The 18,841-nt window shown below is 40.4% G+C and overlaps 2 long non-coding RNA genes across 4 annotated transcripts; both read left to right on the top strand.

Annotated features, from left to right (window-relative positions):
- Positions 1–1,549: 1,549 nt before the first annotated feature.
- Positions 1,550–3,235, top strand: LOC146711084 (uncharacterized). Its single transcript, XR_014920278.1, has 2 exons — positions 1,550–1,713; positions 2,129–3,235. It is a non-coding gene; the product is annotated as an uncharacterized LOC146711084 (long non-coding RNA).
- Positions 3,236–8,523: 5,288 nt separating this feature from the next.
- LOC146711085 (uncharacterized) lies at positions 8,524–16,927 on the top strand. Of its 3 annotated transcripts, XR_014920098.1 has the most exons (5): positions 8,524–9,006; positions 10,081–10,172; positions 15,043–15,200; positions 15,626–15,683; positions 16,628–16,927. It is a non-coding gene; the product is annotated as an uncharacterized LOC146711085 (long non-coding RNA). The 3 variants fall into 3 exon arrangements; XR_014920097.1 differs by lacking the exon at positions 8,524–9,006 and having other exon boundaries at positions 10,043–10,172; XR_014920099.1 differs by lacking the exon at positions 8,524–9,006 and having other exon boundaries at positions 10,043–10,172; positions 16,631–16,927.
- The last annotated feature ends 1,914 nt before the right edge of the window (positions 16,928–18,841 follow it).

Consider the following 18,841-nt stretch of genomic DNA (forward strand, 5'->3'; position numbering starts at 1 on the left):
TCTTTTCTTTCGCCCCACTATTCGGTGATCTCTGAACATGTGGAGCTCATAGAGCCTCTCTTTGGCACCAAGGCCAAAGTTTTGTTGTGTTTTTACCTCATTGCAATGGAATTTCTTGCCATTGGACCATTAAAGCATCACGCATAATATGAACTACTGTAGGTTTAGTTTATGTGTAGCTCTCAGCCTTATTAAGAAAAGATTCTAATATTAACAGCCTTTATGGAAATGCAGGAGAGGCCAGGTTTTCCTCATGCAAAAATAATATTTATGCAGGATATGCAGATGAAAATTTAAAAACAGATACATTTATATAATAAAAAAAAAGAGATAAGCACAATGCTTACAACATGGAGAGCCATGCATTAAGCTTATCTTTTCAGATGGCGTACGTATCCTATATAACTGTTATAACATTTGATGTTCCTTTCAGATAAAGGGTCTTTTACTCTCACCAACCTCTAGATGTCTTACAGACAAAATGATATCATCAGGCCAAAGCTGTCTTATCACTTTATACAGGAGGGGCTCTATGTATAATCAAATTTAGAAATCCGCACTCTTAAAGTCTTACCAGACTAATCATACTAATCAACCATCAACTAATCATCAAGATTTCAAATAAACCTGAGATACTAATCTGATCATCTGGAAGAGTGGGGCCAGTTTCATTTCAGCTCAGTATGAGAGGTAAAAAGAAAGTTAATCCGCTGCTGTGCTCTGCTCTCTGTTTCACCATGTTTGCTTCAGTAGACAGACGCTTCACAAGTGTTGATGCTTTATTTGTAATGACAGTTTTAGTTTTCAAGTTTTTCACTGCTATGCTCTAGGCACTAAGGACTTTTTGTTATATGTAATGATGAACAAGCGACAATGGCTTTTTTGTGTTTCGAAGCAGTCCTGGGAGTAAAGAGAGGTCTTCCTCTCCTTAAGAAAACACAAACTTTGGAGTTGTTGTCTCCCTCTGTGAAGCAAGACAACCAAATGAGTGGGACTCACAGATACAGGGGGAGAGTCAGGCGAGGCAGGGATTTGCATATTCATAGAGCTGCATAAACTAAATGAGGCAAAGTTGTAGAAGTACATGTAAGCACTTTTAGGGCTTAACAGTGACCTATGAATCATTGAAGCATAAAAAAGCACCTAACTCAAGGGATGAACTAGTGTTGCATCTACATATAACAGACATCTTAGCAAAGAAGCTATTTTAAATTGCATCTCTAGGCACTTTGTTACTAGCAGCCTCTCACAAGAACACCTTATTTCTTTTAATTTCTTTAGTTGAATCTATAAATTAAAACAGTTTGACAGACAAAAATAGGATTTTTTTTCATTGACAGGGGATTCCCAAAGAGCTGTTAGCTGAAAATGTGACAAATCTTAGCATGATGTGCAGTGTGTGTGTAACCCAGTAGAGAAAACTACCTTTTGTTATTTTTTTCTTGTTTTCGTTTTGATTGTATAAATGTATTTTCATTATTTTATTTTGAAAATAAACATTTATTTTGAAAAAAGGAAGTGTGATCCTCTAGCAAACTTTATTTTTCTGTTGCTGGATCACAAGGGATAAATGCCTTTTTCATTGGTTGAAGGTGGTTTTAGCCCCGTCTTCCGAAACACCAGACCATCATTTCACATGAGCTAGATCTTTTCGCACGTGGAAATAGATGAGACAGGTCACGGATAGCTCGTGCGGAATTTTCTAACATTTTGGTGAGTTTAGCCCATGGGTTTGAAAAGTTAATAATGTGTTAGTCTGTTGCTAAAAGTTGTTTCTTCTGTTCATACCGATTCGCGAGTGGTAATTTGCTGTTTAAAAACGGTTGAAATGCTGTTGTGGTAGGATTTGTTTAGCATACTCGAAGGATGATTGGAAAAATGTATTATCTTGCTGGTTATACCTATTAATCATAATTTCATGGTTAAAAAGAGAACAAGAAATTCATTTGTTGTTTTACATGGTTAAAATAATTTCATGTATAACGAGAGATATATTCAAAGCATGCATGTAATGTATTACTGTGGTAATGTGAAAGAAATGTGAAAAGAGATAAAGAACTAAAGCTATAGCTGTGATACAAGAGAAGAAACGGAGCTGGCTGTGTACAATGTTAATATTGTTGTGCAGGTTAGGTTTTTTTTCCTTGTCCGTGTGGAAGGAACTAAGATTTTGGATTCCAATGGATTCTCTCCGGATGAAGATGGTGAGCCTGAGCCCAGACTGAACTTTGCAGAGGAACTTACTCTTCTTCCTCGACGGAGACTCCCAAGTGGTAACACACAAACCACAAACGAAAGAGAACAAGAACTAGACTAAGAATTTTTGACTTGACAAATGACCAAAGACAAAAAGACAATTGAATATTGAGCTCAAACGACTATTTTTGGGGTTATTTTTGTTTTGCCGGCTTCTTCTTATTATTGTTATGGTTATTATCACTACTACTGTCAATGTGGAATTTGTGTCTTGTTTATTTCATTTTTGTGCAAAATAATAACTGTTGCTGCTCAAATTCCTGTCTCCAGCCATTTCATTCTGCATTCGCCTCGCTTTCTATTGTAGCCCTGCCGAACCTAGCAACTGGTCCGTAGTTTGGCTGTCCTAAACTATTTAAAATGAGTCAGTGGTTACATGTGCTTAATAAATTTGAGGATACTGGACACATGGGGGACAAAAGAAGAAGTGGGAGTCATAAAAAAGCATCTGTGGCTGTCAAGAATGTCATGGTACTGGATGTGTGACCCAGTGTTTTGTAATGGTTTAGTTTATATATTTAGTGCTAGGATTTTGGTTTCTCTTATTTTTGCCTTTCTCATGTTCTTTGTGTCATGTCTCGTCTCCTTGTTCCCTCTGTCTCCCCAGTCAGTCAGGTCTCTATGTTCAGTGTCTAGTCTGTCTCTGTGCCTGTTGTGTGCTTCCTGTTTTATGTTGGTAATCCCACTCCTGTGTGCAGTGTATCTGGTTTTGCTTCCCCTTGTCTTGTTAGCTCTGATTTCTCCCAGCTGTGTTTCCCTCCTGTCTCCCATTCCCTGATTGCTCCAGTGTGTATTTAAGCCCTGTGTTTTCCTTGCTCTGTGTTGCGTTGTGCTTCCTTATGTGTATAAGTCTCTTTGCGTTCCATGTTTCTACTTTCACAATGTTCTTTTCCTGTTTTTCACGTTGAGGATTTTAGTTTGTTTTTGTGCTTATGTTTTAGTTATTTTTCCCAGCAATAAAGCTGCTGCCTTGAGTTCACCTTTTGTGTCTGAGTCCTGCATTTGAGTCCACCTCCTGCCTGACACAGCCTCACATTGACCTAGAAGCTTTTTTTAAGGGAAGGGAAATAAGGAGCAGAGTTTGAATTATGCCAGATTTTTCAACAACAGCACTGTAAATCTGTAGCAACGGGTCTGATAAGGAGACAAACCCAAAGTTGAAAATTTTAGTTTAAGTCTTTTTAATTATGCAAGGCAGACATCAGAAGAGCGGTACAACAGCGAGCGTCTGCAGCCATCTGTAAAACACGGTGGGGCTCTGTCACGGTTTGGGTCTGCATTTCAGTCAGTGGTGCTGTCCAATTTAAATTATGCACACAGAAAAGTAGGTTCATGTTTTGTTTTTAACTTTTCCTGAAGACTATTTAATGAAAGCTCACCTAATACAGTTCAGGCTGTGCTGAAGAAAAAAAATGTTGTCATATGAAACATTAATGTTTGAGCTTATTAGAACTGTACAAACTCTGTTTTGCCTCATATATGGCCTTACTGTATATTATGCCTTATTTCCATCTATGTTTGCACATGTTTCAATATGCACTTCTTCCCATTTTCCTAGTACAATGAGGTCAAGTCTTATATATTCAGTATACTGATAATAATGAATGAAATACATAAATGCTGGCCGTGTAATGATGAAATACATAAATGCTGGCCGTGTAATGATGAACAAGAACCAGACCACAGAGAATGAGGAAAATATTACTCACCTCTAGGCAAACTGAGTGTAATCAACGAGGTGTTTTAACATTTATAAAATACTGGACCCACGCAGATGAAAAAAAAGACATAATCATTCAATCACGATGAAACAATTGCAGTGACCATAACCCTGATTTCCCAGAGGAGCATTAAGCCAAGTGTTCTTCTGGTAAGTGGCTTCTTGCTTCTCTGTCTTTTAATGTTTAATGTTACTCTGAAATTGATCATGTGGGTCTGAGGGAATTCACTATATCTGAATCTTGGCAGCGAGCTGAGATTAAATATAGACAGCTCCATATATTCTTGGATGCAACTTTCATTTTAAGTTTTGTACCAAAGTGTATTCAAGTCACAGTTGTTTTATATGGGATTAGAGGGAAGACTTTCACTTTTTCATTTAAGGCACTGAACAAAATATATTACATTAGCCCTTGAAGAATTAAAACTATTTTTGTACACAGTCATGTATTTTATAATAATGTGATAAATGATGAAAAGCCCAGACAGAGCCTGTAAAACCCAGTGCATTGGTGTGATGCTTGATGCATGGGCTGAGTCACCAGTGTTTCGGAGAATGGGACAAAAGACAGAAACAGCCACATGAACTCTGAAAAAATTTTACTGTTTGCTCCGATTCTGAAAAGTTCTCTGGATGGCACAGCACAGAAGGACAATGACCCAAATTGGAAAGCAGGTTTATTATTTTTACCTGGGTGAGCAACTCACCAGATCTCAAACCCAATGGGGCTGAAGACTGAAACACATCTTCAGGAAAAGAGTAGCCAGGTGGGAAGCACAGTCTTTTGGGATTGGATGTTAAGTCAGGACTCAGGATGGCCACTGCCTGCAAAGTATTCTTGACAAATTGATATCTTATTCATGTTTATATATCCAGTTTCCTTCAAACACTGAGGCTTGAAATTTCCCTGCTGTTTCTCTTCACATCAAAGCTGAGAGGCTAGACCTTCAATAATATTCATCATTCAACTATAAATTAAATATATTTTGATAAATGGTCAAATGAACTTATATTTTCAGTTCGTAACAATAGAGAGGTCTAAAATGTCTGATTTGAAGTATCAGCAAAGACTTGTTGGACTAGAAATGATCTTCCTCAGACCCGCACAGTGATTTGCTGATTAAGGTTATTTATTCGATGATTATCATGCCTTCTAATTAAAAGCACAAGGGTCTTATAGAAATGTTCAATTGAGACTATTGTTGTGCTCAATTCAGTTTTATCTATATAGCGCCAATTCACAACAATAGTCATCTCAAGGCACTTTACATTTTAGGGTAAAGAAATACCCTCCAATAATAGAAAGAAGCCCCGGCAATCAGAACGAAGAGACACGGGACAAAGGACACACAATAGAGCTGGAGTCTAACTGATTTAATTGCTAATGATTAAATACAATAGTGGTGGGCAATGGGGGAAAAGGAGAAGGAAGAGGGAGGTCCTTTTTGATCAGGTGGAGAGCAGCTAAAAACAAATAAATAAATAAAATAAATAGCGGTCATGGCCAAGGAGTACAAAAGTCAAGAGTAGCAGATAACATTTATTTACAATAAAAAAACTAAAACCAAAACCAAGCTAAAAGTCCCACACGTATATAAAATGTATGACACGTGCAACAGTCTTGAAATAGATGTTCTAGCACCAACTATCACAGAAATCCCTCATTTTCATTGGTTGCATCTCACTGAGAAAGGCCTTACTCCATACAACTCCTCCACCATATCCAACACCAGTTCTGCAGACACTTCCAGGGCCAATCTCCTTGGCATCTGTCTGGTTTCTCCAGCCTGCTGCTCTGCTGAAGCTCTGCGGTCTTCATGCTTGTGCCACTTCTGTGCATGCTCTGCGACTCCTCTGCTGACTGCCTGGGCTCTGTGACTTCTGTTGACTTACCTCTTTTTATGCAGTGTGCTTTGATTATGACGTGGGTAGGAAGTAAAATAAAAACTTTAAATAAAATCAATTAAATTAAAATACATACAAACATGGATAAACCATGTTTATAAAACCAAACCAATAAAAGACAGAATAAAACATTAAAACTGCTTCTACTCAGTAACAGGTGTATAAACAGAGTGAAAAGAGATGAGTGAAGAAGAAATGCTCAGTGAATCATGTGCGTCTCTGTCTCCAATGTGACATTCATTGTATTGCCAAAAAGCATTCGCTCATCAGCCTTCACACGCATACGAACTTGAGTCACATCCCGTTCTCAACCCATAGGGTTAATATGATGTCGGCCCTCCCTTGTGATTATGGAAATTTCTGAGCGTTTTTCCAGAAGCATATTTGTGAGATCAGACGCTGATGTTGGATGAGAAGGAGTGGTTCGCAGTCAACGCGCTAACTCATCGCAGACTGTGTGTTATATCAGGCTGAGATCAAGAGTCTGGGCAGGCCAGTCAAGTTCTTCCACAGCAAACCCACTCATCCATGTTCTTATGGAACTTGCTTTGTGCACTGGTGTTTACATAAAGTTTCACTGGAACTAAGGAGCCCAGCCTTGACAGACAGCCCCACACCATAATCCCCACTCCACCAAACTTTATACTTGGCACAATGCAGTTACACAAGTGCCATTCCCCTGGCAATAACCAAATCCAGACTTGTCCATCAGATTGGCAGACAATGAAGCATGATTTGTAGCTCCAGAGAACACGTCTCTAGAGTCCAGTGGTGGCGTGCTTTACAAAACTGCATCCGATGCTTTGAATTGTGCTTGGATGCATCTGCTCGGCCATAGAAACCCATTCCATGAAGCTCTCTACACACTGGTCTTCAGCTAATCTGAAGGCCACATGAAGTTTGTCAGTATGTCACACTTGACTCAGAAAGCCTCTGTGCGTTCTGTGCTTCAGTGTATGCTGACCTTTTTATGTGACCTACCACTTTGTGGCTGAGTTACTGTCATCGCCAATCGCTTCCACTTTGTTGTAATACCACTAATAGCTGACCATGGAATATTTAGCAGTGAAGAAATTTAATGACTGGACCTGTGACAGTACCACGCTGAGCTGAAGCTCATCGATCTCCTGAGAGCAACCCATCTTTAATAAATGTTTGTAGAAGCAGTCTGCACACATAGGTGCTTGACTTTATACAGTGGGGCAAAAAAGTATTTAGTCAGCCACCGATTGTGCAAGTTCCCCCACCTAAAATGATGACAGAGGTCAGTAATTTGCACCAGAGGTACACTTCAACTGTGAGAGACAGAATGTGAAAAAGAAAAATCCATGAATCCACATGGTAGGATTTGTAAAGAATTTATTCGTAAATCAGGGTGGAAAATAAGTATTTGGTCAATAACAAAAATACAACTCAATACTTTGTAACATAACCTTTGTTGGCAATAACAGAGGTCAAACGTTTACTATAGGTCTTTACCAGGTTTGCACACACAGTAGCTGGTATTTTGGCCCATTCCTCCATGCAGATCTTCTCGAGAGCAGTGATGTTTTGGGGCTGTCGCCGAGCAACACGGACTTTCAACTCCCGCCACAGATTTTCTATGGGGTTGAGGTCTGGAGACTGGCTAGGCCACTCCAGGACTTTCAAATGCTTCTTACGGAGCCACTCCTTTGTTGCCCGAGCGGTGTGTTTTGGATCATTGTCATGTTGGAAGACCCAGCCTCGTTTCATCTTCAAAGTTCTCACTGATGGAAGGAGGTTTTGGCTCAAAATCTCACGATACATGGCCCCATTCATTCTGTCCTTAACACGGATCAGTCGTCCTGTCCCCTTGGCAGAAAAACAGCCCCATAGCATGATGTTTCCACCCCCATGCTTCACAGTAGGTATGGTGTTGTTGGGATGCAACTCAGTATTCTTCTTCCTCCAAACACGACGAGTTGAGTTTATACCAAAAAGTTCTACTTTGGTTTCATCTGACCACATGACATTCTCCCAATCCTCTGCTGTATCATCCATGTGCTCTCTGGCAAACTTCAGATGGGCCTGGACATGCGCTGGCTTCAGCAGCGGAACACGTCTGGCACTGCGGGATTTGATTCCCTGCCGTTGTAGTGTGTTACTGATGGTGACCTTTGTTACTTTGGTCCCAGCTCTCTGCAGGTCATTCACCAGGTCCCCCCGTGTGGTTCTGGGACCTTTGCTCACCGTTCTCATGATCATTTTGACCCCACGGGATGAGATCTTGCGTGGAGCCCCAGATCGAGGGAGACTATCAGTGGTCTTGTATGTCTTCCATTTTCTGATGATTGCTCCCACAGTTGATTTTTTTCACACCAAGCTGCTTGCCTATTGTAGATTCACTCTTCCCAGTGTGGTGCAGGTCTACAATACTTTTCCTGGTGTCCTTCGAAAGCTCTTTGGTCTTGGCCATGGCGGAGTTTGGAGTCTGACTGTTTGCGGCTGTGGACAGGTGTCTTTTACAGATGATGAGTTCAAACAGGTGCCATTCATACAGGTAACGAGTGGGGGACAGAAAAGCTTCTTACGGAAGACGTTACAGGTCTGTGAGACCAGAGATTTTCCTTGTTTGAGGTGACCAAATACTTATTTTCCGAACACGTTCTCACTCCCAACTCGTCAAACGTGTGACGCATGGTCAGGCTCCCTCTGCTGCACTTATGGACGCACAGGGTACCCCTCTCGCGTCGGGAATTGACGTGAAGGGTCCGCGGAAGTGCCTTTTGTCGGTATATTTAGACATTTTCCAAATCACATTGTAGTGACGTATACAGAACACAATAAATTATATAATGTAAACAACTACCTGAAAAACAGGTAGAACAATACTTTTGTATGGTTTATTGCATTTACGGAGGGAGTGATGTATGCTGGGTAATGGCACAGCTAGCTACTGGGTGACTTTATTCACCCGCTTCGGCTGTTATCAGTCCATACAATGGGCGTTATTAGCACAAACCAGTCCCATAGATATGGGCCATCTCCTGCTAGATTGTTCAGAAGGTTGTTCTCATCCATCCAGATGGAGGATCACTAACAGGAGCGTGGAAGACTCCAGAATCCACTCTGGCTACTATCCGGTGGATATGCAGTGTTTACAGGTAAGACCATTTAAACGGACAGCATTTATAGAATGACTATTAAAAGTCAGCGAGTGTCAGTAATGTTAATGTGGTTATGTTAGTAATACACCGAGTGCTAATATAACAGCTGTAAGATGCATTTGTAGATGTTATTACGTGTTTTACCGTCTTTATGGTGCAAGCTTAAAGTTACGGTGTAAACGTTAGCCTATATTGGAGTAAAGCTGTTCCTGTTTAAACGATGTTAGCACAGAAATATTAGCTTCTGTCATGACTGATGAAGTTACTAGTTAATAAAGTTTTCAGTAAAGTGATTAATCGCAGCCACAGACTGACAGCAAATATCTCGATTAGCTTCAGTGCATCTATAATAAATATGTGCAAGTTTCAGTGCTTCGTTTAAACTGTATGATACTTATACTGACCCAGGGTCAGTGTAAAATACAATCCTAGCTGTGTGAACAAAGCCTGGCTCCTTTAATCCTGCATGACAAACCTCAGGATGCAGGTTATTATTACTCTTTCCTGCTGGCACACCTGTCACACCTGAGAGTCAGCTAGAAACTTACAGTGACGTGGACATCATGCAAAGACTGCCAGACTCTGTAATACTGCAAATGATCAGTGACTCAGGTTAACACTAAACTTTAAACGGCACCTCTGTGTCTCTGTGTGCTGAACATTTAGGATTGAGTCAGGCTGCATTGACTGTGGGACTTTAATGTGTTAAAAGCAGGTTGAAGACGGCTCAGAAACATTTGAAGATTAAAATTTAGCATTATGGCTGCTGGTGGTTTGTAAAGCCTCTACTCAGCTGTATTTTTGTTACTAATTTATGTTTGTTGTTGTTTAACACAGATTTCAGAAGAGCAAATATGCTTAATAGTTTAACTAGATTTCATTTGTCAGTGTGGGACTGCTGAGTCACCTGAAGAACTCATTTCATTCATTCTCCACATGATGTTCATTTACAGAAATGTTTCACAGGAACTGATTTCTCCCAAAGGGTGAACTAGTGTGTTTCCATAGATTACCTCTGAATGAATGTACTTCTTAAATGAAGGCAAGTGTTTGTCCTTTTTTGTTCCTCAGGTACAGTACGTGATATCAAGGGCAGGCGGTCAACACTGGGGGTAGACAAGAAGCAGACGTACTTCCAAGAGGGAGCTGCAGTGAGGTCAGAGGTCAGAATCTGAAACAGCTCAGGTTTATATTTTAGAGGTTATAAAAAATCAAAATGTATTATTTAAAGAAACCTTTAAATAATAGTCATAATTATGATTATTATAAGAAATATCAAACATTTAAGTGGATTTTCTGTTACACATATTGTGTTAGCCCTGCGATAAACTGGCAGCCTGTCTTTGTCCTGTATCAGCTGGGATAGGCTTCATCCTCCCGCAACCCTGAATTGGATACATTGTATTCCAATTATGTAATCTGATCATTTACAAACTCAAGGTATCTAATCAAAATGTAAGTAATAATTATAAAATGGGAAAGCAGAAATAAGTGTGACATAAATGTAAATGTGTTAGCTGACATAGAGGACAGCTACATGTAGTCTGAAAAACCTTTGTTGTCAAGTTTGCTGGTATATCAGCACGAGACATTCTTACATAGAAGAGACATTAAAGTCTCTGACTCAGTGAAGCATTATTGGTCCCGTCTGTTTGGATAAATATAGTAAGTTGATGTATGTCCATTTATTGACACATTTTCTTAAGTGCTTATCCAGCTCAGGATCACAGTGGAGCTGCAGCTGGATATGTTCACTAAATAAACCTTACAAAAGTTAACAATAAACCTGCATCCATGTACGTTGTTGTCCACAGGATGAGAAAATCAAACTGGAAGACTGTGGAACATGTTACAGTTTTTCTCAAATGCTAAAACACATGTCACAAACGTTACCACCAGGGCCCTGTTTCAGGAAGCCGGTTTAGTGGAAAAACTGAGTAAGTATACCCTGAGTTAACGAAAACTCTGGGTTTTCGGTTTCACAAAGCGAGTTCAGATGAAGCCTGAGTGAGTCACTATGACGACACACTCCGTGAAGCTAACCTGCCCCCTAGCAGGTTTACTACAACTAACCCTGACTGTCTCCGCCCCTTTGTCGGAAACCTGACAGTAGGAAGTGTCGGACATGGCGTGCCCCTTCCTTGAAGAGCCAGTAGATCGTGAAGCCCAAATTCTCCGCAGAGCTCTCCGCCGGGAGAGAGTGATCAGAGCGCGTTTGGACATTTTATCATTTCCTGATGATTTTCTGTGCGAACGTTACCGTTTCTCAGCACAATCTATAAGTTATTTGGATAACATCCTCAGGCCATATATTACGCATGTGACACATCGTGGACATCCTCTCAGTTCTGTACATATTATTTGTATCGCACTTCGGTTTTTTGCAAACGGGAGCTTTCTGTATAATATTGGTGACGCTGAGCACGTTTCCAAGGCTACCGTCTGTCGGGCAGTCAGGAATGTTACAGTTGCACTGAAACGTCTCCTGTACTCGTTTGTGTTCCCCGGTCATAGACCCACAAGATTTATCAAAGAGGGATTCCACAAAATTGCAGGTATCAGGATGACCAAAACTTAATTTATGATGTGGTGATACTTGGACTACTACTTAAATTGCACATTTATTTTCAGGGTTCCCAGGCGTGATTGGCTGTACAGATGGCACTCACATTCCAATCATTGCTCCTTCAGTAAATGAAGGAGACTATGTGAACAGGAAGTCTTTCCACAGCATTAATGTGCAGGTACATAGTTCCCTGTAGCATTTCAAACTAACAAATTATTTCATTATAGTAATGGATGCTAATTTGTGTTCTCTGCACTGTGAAGATCATATGTGATGCTGCCAACATTATCACAAATGTGGAAGCCAAGTGGCCAGGCTCTGTCCATGACTCACAAATATTCCGTGAATGTACACTGAGCACAAAATTTGGACATGGTGAGTTGAGAATACTTTAAAATATATAAAGACCAATTGCTTCAGGGACATTTGAACTGAAGTGTATCCTTCTGTCTTAGGAGAGTTCACTGGCTACTTGCTTGGTGATAGGGGGTATCCATGTTTACCCTATTTGCTTACCCCTTACCCTGACCCTGAACCGGGCCCACAGCAGCGATATAATCTGGCTAATTGCAGGACAAGAGCCAGAATTGAAATGACTATCGGAATGCTTAAGGCCCGGTTCCAGTGCCTGCAAAGACTCAGGGTCACCCCAGAAAGGGCATGTGACATTATTGTGGCATGTGTGATTCTTCACAACATTGCCACAATTAGAGGAGAACACTGTCCTTCTGAACCAAACATCAGCAGTGATCCAAACCATGAACATCCTGACCCTCCCACGGACATACAAGATGGAAGAGCAGTCAGAGACACCATATGTCACAATCATTTCCTTTGACCCATCACCTCAACATGTTGAAAGAAGAATAAACAGATTTTTTGTTCAACTGGCTTTATTGGTCGCCTGTGTTTCCTGTACACAAAGTATTAAAAGATGTAAACCTCATAAAGTGTCTCTGTTGCTTCCTCCTCTGTAACAGCTGTCAATGTTTCTTCATTATTTTCCTGTAGTAAAGAAGTTAACAACATTGCTGTTCTACTGTAAACTCATATAATCTGTGGAGTATTACTCACAACTGCATGTTGGTCTGGCTCAACAGGAGGCTGCACCAGATGCAGTACACCATCACCATCAACTGATAGAATATGAGGTTTATACAGGTCACTTATAACTTACAAGGGACCAAATGGCAATTAACAAACATACCAATCACCTTACACTTCATTGTCATTATGCTCTCAAAGACAACCAAGACTGAGGGAAGGCAAAATCAGTAGGAAAATAACTTCACTACAAAATAATCCATTATGGTAAAGAGTTTATCAAATGAATGAGTAGCACTGCAAAGGTGACTGTGAAGAAAGGATGTATGCACATCATGTATTATTTTGAATTTACCCCCTATGTAGGAACTTGTGTCTTGCGGGGTTATTGACTCAGAGGATGTCCCCGCAGAGATGCCTTCGGCCACAGGGCGCCCACTGTTTTGGCTGAGGGCCAACTGCTCAGCCTCTGTGAGTGGTGGTGGTGGAGGACCCCCACCTGTTTTTCGGGCCTCTGCTTTTTTTCTGTTGGCTATAACGGGCCACATTTGAGCATACAGAGTAAGCAAATATGTACTTGTAATGTGCTCAGATAATTTCAATAAGTGCTTACAGAAAGAAAATTAATGTAGCCTCTAACTGCAATTGATTTACATCGGACAAACAGACCAAGCACTATGGCTCATAATACAATTACACCTCACCTGTTTGGACTATATTTTTATATTTCATTTTTACTTGCTGCCAGGAACGTTTGGGGCCTGTTGGGTTGCACCTGCGCTCACATCACATCACAAAATCAAATGTATGAAATAAAAAATAAAATAATATATGATAAAATAACGTGTTAAATGGGTGGAAATCCCTAGATCAATGTTTATATTAACACTCACGCATTGACTCTGTCGGCTATGTTTTGCCATGCATGCTCCCTTTGTTTTGCAGCTGAGGCTGTGTTACTTTTTTTCTGAGAAATTTGCATGTTATCGGCATATGCTGCCATCAGAATTTCGGCCTCAAGCGCTGTGAAATACATTGACCGCGCCTTCTTTCCCTCCGTCTCCATGGTGACTCGCTTAATCTGTGCTCCGCTTATCAGGGCTTTATGTATCCTCGTCCGCGCGCTTCACTTGGGGTTAAAGCAACTCCGCGTTGATTGAACTAATTGTTATCAGCCTTTCTGAAACCGAATATTCCGAGTTGGACAGTTCGGGGTTACTCAACCCTGCGTATCGTTTTTCACTCTGAGTTTTCTAAACCGGCTTCCTGAAACAGGGCCCCGGTCCCCCAATGTCCAAACACAACACCCTTCTCTAAAGCTACATAAACACAACCACACCTTCCCACTGCAAAACTCAAACTCCCACACCAAGAGAGCAGCTCGAAGCTGTCAAAACTATAAACACTATACACAGCATTACACACTACAGCAAAACAATTGAAAACACAATGCTCAATTTGTGAGAAGGTTCTTTGTTTCATAACTGCCAATGCATATTTTAGAAACTATACAGTAACGGATCGTCGTAGATCCCTGCAGAGGATTAGGCATTTAGATTTGTGAGTTTCATATGAGTAGTATAAATCTATAGAAAATCCTGCATGTACGTACACTACTGTAACACAACTCAATGCAAAAACAGAATCTATTGCACACAACAGTAATCTTGAAAACATGAACAGGGTGTGAAGTTTTTTTATTTACGTTATTCACACCACACACACACCACAATCACTGTGCGGCATCATGTCGCTGAGCTGTTGCTCGCATCTCGTCCGTAATGATGGTGCGAGGTTGTCTTGCTCTCCCTCCTGGACCTTCTCCTCTCCCATGTTGGCCTTCTCCTCTTCCTCGTTGGTCGCTCCTCTTCCTCCTCTCATTTGAACTCCTCTTCCTCATTGGCCTGCTCCTCTTCTTCCAGGGCCAGCTCTTCTCCCTCCTCTGCATCAAATTCCTCTTCCCCTGACTCTGCCTTCATCCATTGTGTTTGTTTGGAACCTTCAGCATACTGTGCACTCTGAACTTGCTTTTACATGTGGGTACAGCATTAGCAACAAGTGTCTTCAATTTTGAGTCATTGTGTGTAGTGAATGACGCCAGGTGTGTTCCCTGTGTTCAAAGATTGGTGACTGTGGCAAGCATTTTGCATCACATGGGCTTTCATTTGAGGATATGAGCAGAGTTGTTTTGCAACATGTGTTTTAGCAAGGAAAAATGTGTTTAGATTTATGAGTACAGAGGGTTGTGTTTTGTGAATTGTGTCTTCATGTGACATGTGTTTATGGTACTGGAATATGGTGGCTACATTTAGTAAATGTGTTTAGACTACTGGTCATTTGGGTTACAGGATTGGCTTTTGTGTTTTAACATTTGAGAAAAACTGTAATAAATGTTTGTGTGTTTATGCCTGTGTCTTTCACAGGTGGCGCTGGAAGGTTTCCCTAATAGTTCCTGGTGAATCAAAGCAGAACCATAAAGGTTGCTGGACTGCATGATGGCCTTACCCCTGAGCAGTCATCCTGTTAAAGGAGGAACCAGTTAGAAGCTGTTTTCAAAGTAGCTGAGCAGATTTCATCTCAAGTAAGCAATTAACTGTTTGTTCATCTGTTCTGCCACTTAAAGAGCATTTAAGGACGTCTTTCGAGTGTCCAGTTGAATTAATTCTACTGGCTCTCATGGTCATTTGTTATTATAGACATATTTTTCATGTTCATCCAGCTATTTAGTAAATTCTATCTATTTAGTAATATCCGTCAGCTATAAAATGTAATATAAATATAAAAATATCTAAATATCTCCTGCCCTTTATGTTTTAATGATGTAAGTCTGTTATCGTGTTACATTAGCATTCCTCACATATCAATGAGATGCTGTACAGTACAATCCTACTGACGCAGCAGAGGGATAACGACGGCTATTCAACATCGTTACACGACACATTCGAGCTGCATGATGCAGACAAAGTGACTAAATCATCTTGTTGTGGTTTATTGTCTTCAAACCAGCAGACAAAGCCGATGGCAGAAGATGTCGGAGAAGAACTTCAGGCCGTGGACTGAAAAGGTATTTTTTTCTTGTTATCAAAGACATTTGGAGTGACGGCTTCTACAACTGGTTGTGCTAAAGTAAAGCTTACAGTCTAAGAAGTCACAGTGTTGATGTTCAGCACAAAGAGAAAAGCTCACTTGTTTGAATTTATTTACAATCATAGTTTTATAAATTCTGACTGTAAACAGCTTTTACAGCTTTGATATTGTTTGACACTCAATATCAGGTTTAATTTAAAGGTTTCTGTGTCCCAATGAGCCATTTACACTGATCAGTGTCAGTTTAACTGTAACACATTCATTATTTAGATCCAGCAGAGAAATAACTGAATGTAAAAATGGCAGCCCTCAGGCAGGTTTATAGAGATATATGCATGCATTATGAAATTTATGTATCCCAGATAATTGTTATTCATCTAGTCATGGCAGACCCACCCCTTCCTCCCAAGTTAACTGCAACCCAAAAGAACTAGTGGGGCTATTTACACACTCACAACCAGTGTGGGGTAAAAAGAGCCACCAAAAAGCTGTCAGCCACAGATGTGCTAGAAGAGTTAGAAACTCTACTTATGGAGAAGCTTTCTAAGTCTAACAGGGGACAGGTACTCCTGCCCAAATAACATGATATAACCTCACATACAGCCCAGCCATAAAGTGAACCAAGTCATTTAGTTAAAGACAGCATGGGACCAAATGCATGTAACCAGCCTGCATCAACCTGACATTTCTTCCTCCTGAATTAAATGAATGAATGGATGAAAGTTAAATGACTACAAACCTAAAGCCCTAAAGCCACTAGTTCCCACACTGGAGCTCCCTGACACTGTGTGTTAACCGTATTTAGCTTGTATCAACAGTTGTAACAGGCTAAGCCACCTGAGACACTGCATTGAATTTGTTCCTGTCTTAATGATTTCAGCTGACTGGTTTCAGCTCAGATGTTCTGCTTTTTCATTTCAGTAGATCAAAGCAGCTCATGCTCCTTCTGCTTCCAATTTAGAAGAAGAAGAAGAAGAAGGCGAAGGCTTCAGCAAAGTGGCGTTCATGGTCTCAGTGAACAGTCACGGTCACACACTGCATGTGGTTTTAAAAGCAACATGTCTGTTCACCACAACAATGGAGATGTGTAATATTAGTGCAGCTACGGTTTGTTCTTGAACATCAGTTCTGTTTTCTACTTTGATCACTTAGACCAAAAAAGTGTTGTTTTCAGATTCTTTCTTTTAAATCTATAAAGCACCTGTTCATTTTTTTATTACAATTAGTGTTTCCTTTATGATCTTTTAATGCTTACACTACACTGTACACGTCTACATTAGAGACATTTCTGTTACCTGTTTCTGTTGACTCAGAGTTGTGAAATGTTCTTTTATTTGATACACAATATGAAGCTCATAATTTTCTTACAAATAAAACTCTAATGACAAACATGAACAGCTGTGCTTATTTCTGAGACATGAGTTTTTGAATGTGTTCATATTTAGACAGTGTGCATCTGTCTGCTGAAACTGTGATGGTGAACCTGAGGTGATGGTCAACAGAAGGCAAATATATATCAATATAAAACAATATTGAAGTAATGTCTTTACCCTCTGCAGCGTGTGGACGCAATCACCTTATTCACTGTAGTAAACATGCACCGCTAGCTCACGTGACTGACTGTCTCCATGGTTACATCGTATATTATTAGCTATGTTAACAGCTTCCAAAGATACCGCCATAGCTCTCTGCAGCTGTAACACTTTCACACTTTGCAAATCATTTCACGTTTTTGATAGTTATGAAGACAGAATATGTTTTTAAGGTCATGCTAGGCGGTTGCTATGGTGGTTGCTGTGGACTTGGGTGGACCGTGTCCGATTCCTGTTATTAGCTGTCCGCCGTAGGGAGGCTGCGTTCCATTTACAAGTAGTGACAGTCTGCCGCAACTCGAACTCAAACCCCGCTTTGTTCTTTAATTATAGGCCTTTTATAGCCGTTCATGACACGCACACACACACATAAAGCACTTTGCCTCACCATGAGAATGCAAGTTTACCTAACCTAACCTTAAAGTATCTGATATAGGATAGAAAAATGAAGCAACCAGAGATTTAATTATGAAGACTCTGGGTTCTGTAGTTCACGTTTTACAGACCTGAATGACTCTTTGCATATGATTTATTGAAGAGCAGTTTAGAATGCACTTTACATTTAGACTGTTGCTGTTTCATTTTTTACATTGTTGCCGTGTTATGTCATGAATAAGGTTTACCTGCTGGGGGTTTGATGGATCAGCTGGACAATACAGTCAAAGACAGACTTCATTCATCATATGCAAGAATCCTAGTTGGATTTTTGTTGTCACTCGTGTTTTTGAACCAAATATTGAAAACAATTCTGACAGACTGGATACCTGGTCAGGGTGTACATTACCTTGTACTCAAGCATCCCAGGACAGAGCCCTGCCCCACCATGAGCCTGGGTGGATACGTGGTTATAATATAAAAGGACCGATACTGAATATGAATATTTCATGAAAATTGAATTATAATACAAATTAGTAATAAGGGTTTCTCTGCGCCCTTATCTACCCCATACTCAAAGAGCTGCGGGCAGAGAGGGTGACAGGAGAGGATGGCACTGAAGAGAAGATGCTCGGCTTCTGGAGTCTCCTGGTCCTGTCAGTATTAGTAGGATGCATCTGCTGTGTCTTCTCGTGGATGCTCACCTACCTTGACTCGTTCCAGCCTGGTATGGATTTCCCAACACTGCGGACAGTGGCCCACGTCAGAGACGTTTAATATTGATTACATATGTCTGAATTGCTAACCCTAACCCTAGCTCAACAGACCACAATGCCCTGGACTGTCAGTATTATTACATGCTGTGAACATAAGTAGCTTTGATCACAGTTTATGTCGTAAAAGAGAAGGAATATTGAAAAAAAGATCAACATTGTGATATTATTTGTTCCAAACTGACCAGAAACATGCTTGTCAGACTCTCACAGCAAAGGATCAGACTCACTGTGCATGACAGCTCGGACCAATGATGTCTGTTAGATTGTCAGTTGTTTAGTGCTTCTGTACAGTTAGGGTCACCGTCTCTATTTCAGAATAATTAATATGCGGAAAACACAATGTTGATTGTCTTCCAGTATTCTAGCATAATTAAAAAACTTTGACTTTGTAA

This window comes from Copadichromis virginalis, linkage group LG4 (assembly GCF_057382275.1).
Source record: "Copadichromis virginalis isolate Kocher_CV1m ecotype Utaka linkage group LG4, C_Virginalis_male_GT1.1, whole genome shotgun sequence".
NCBI lineage: Eukaryota > Metazoa > Chordata > Actinopteri > Cichliformes > Cichlidae > Copadichromis > Copadichromis virginalis.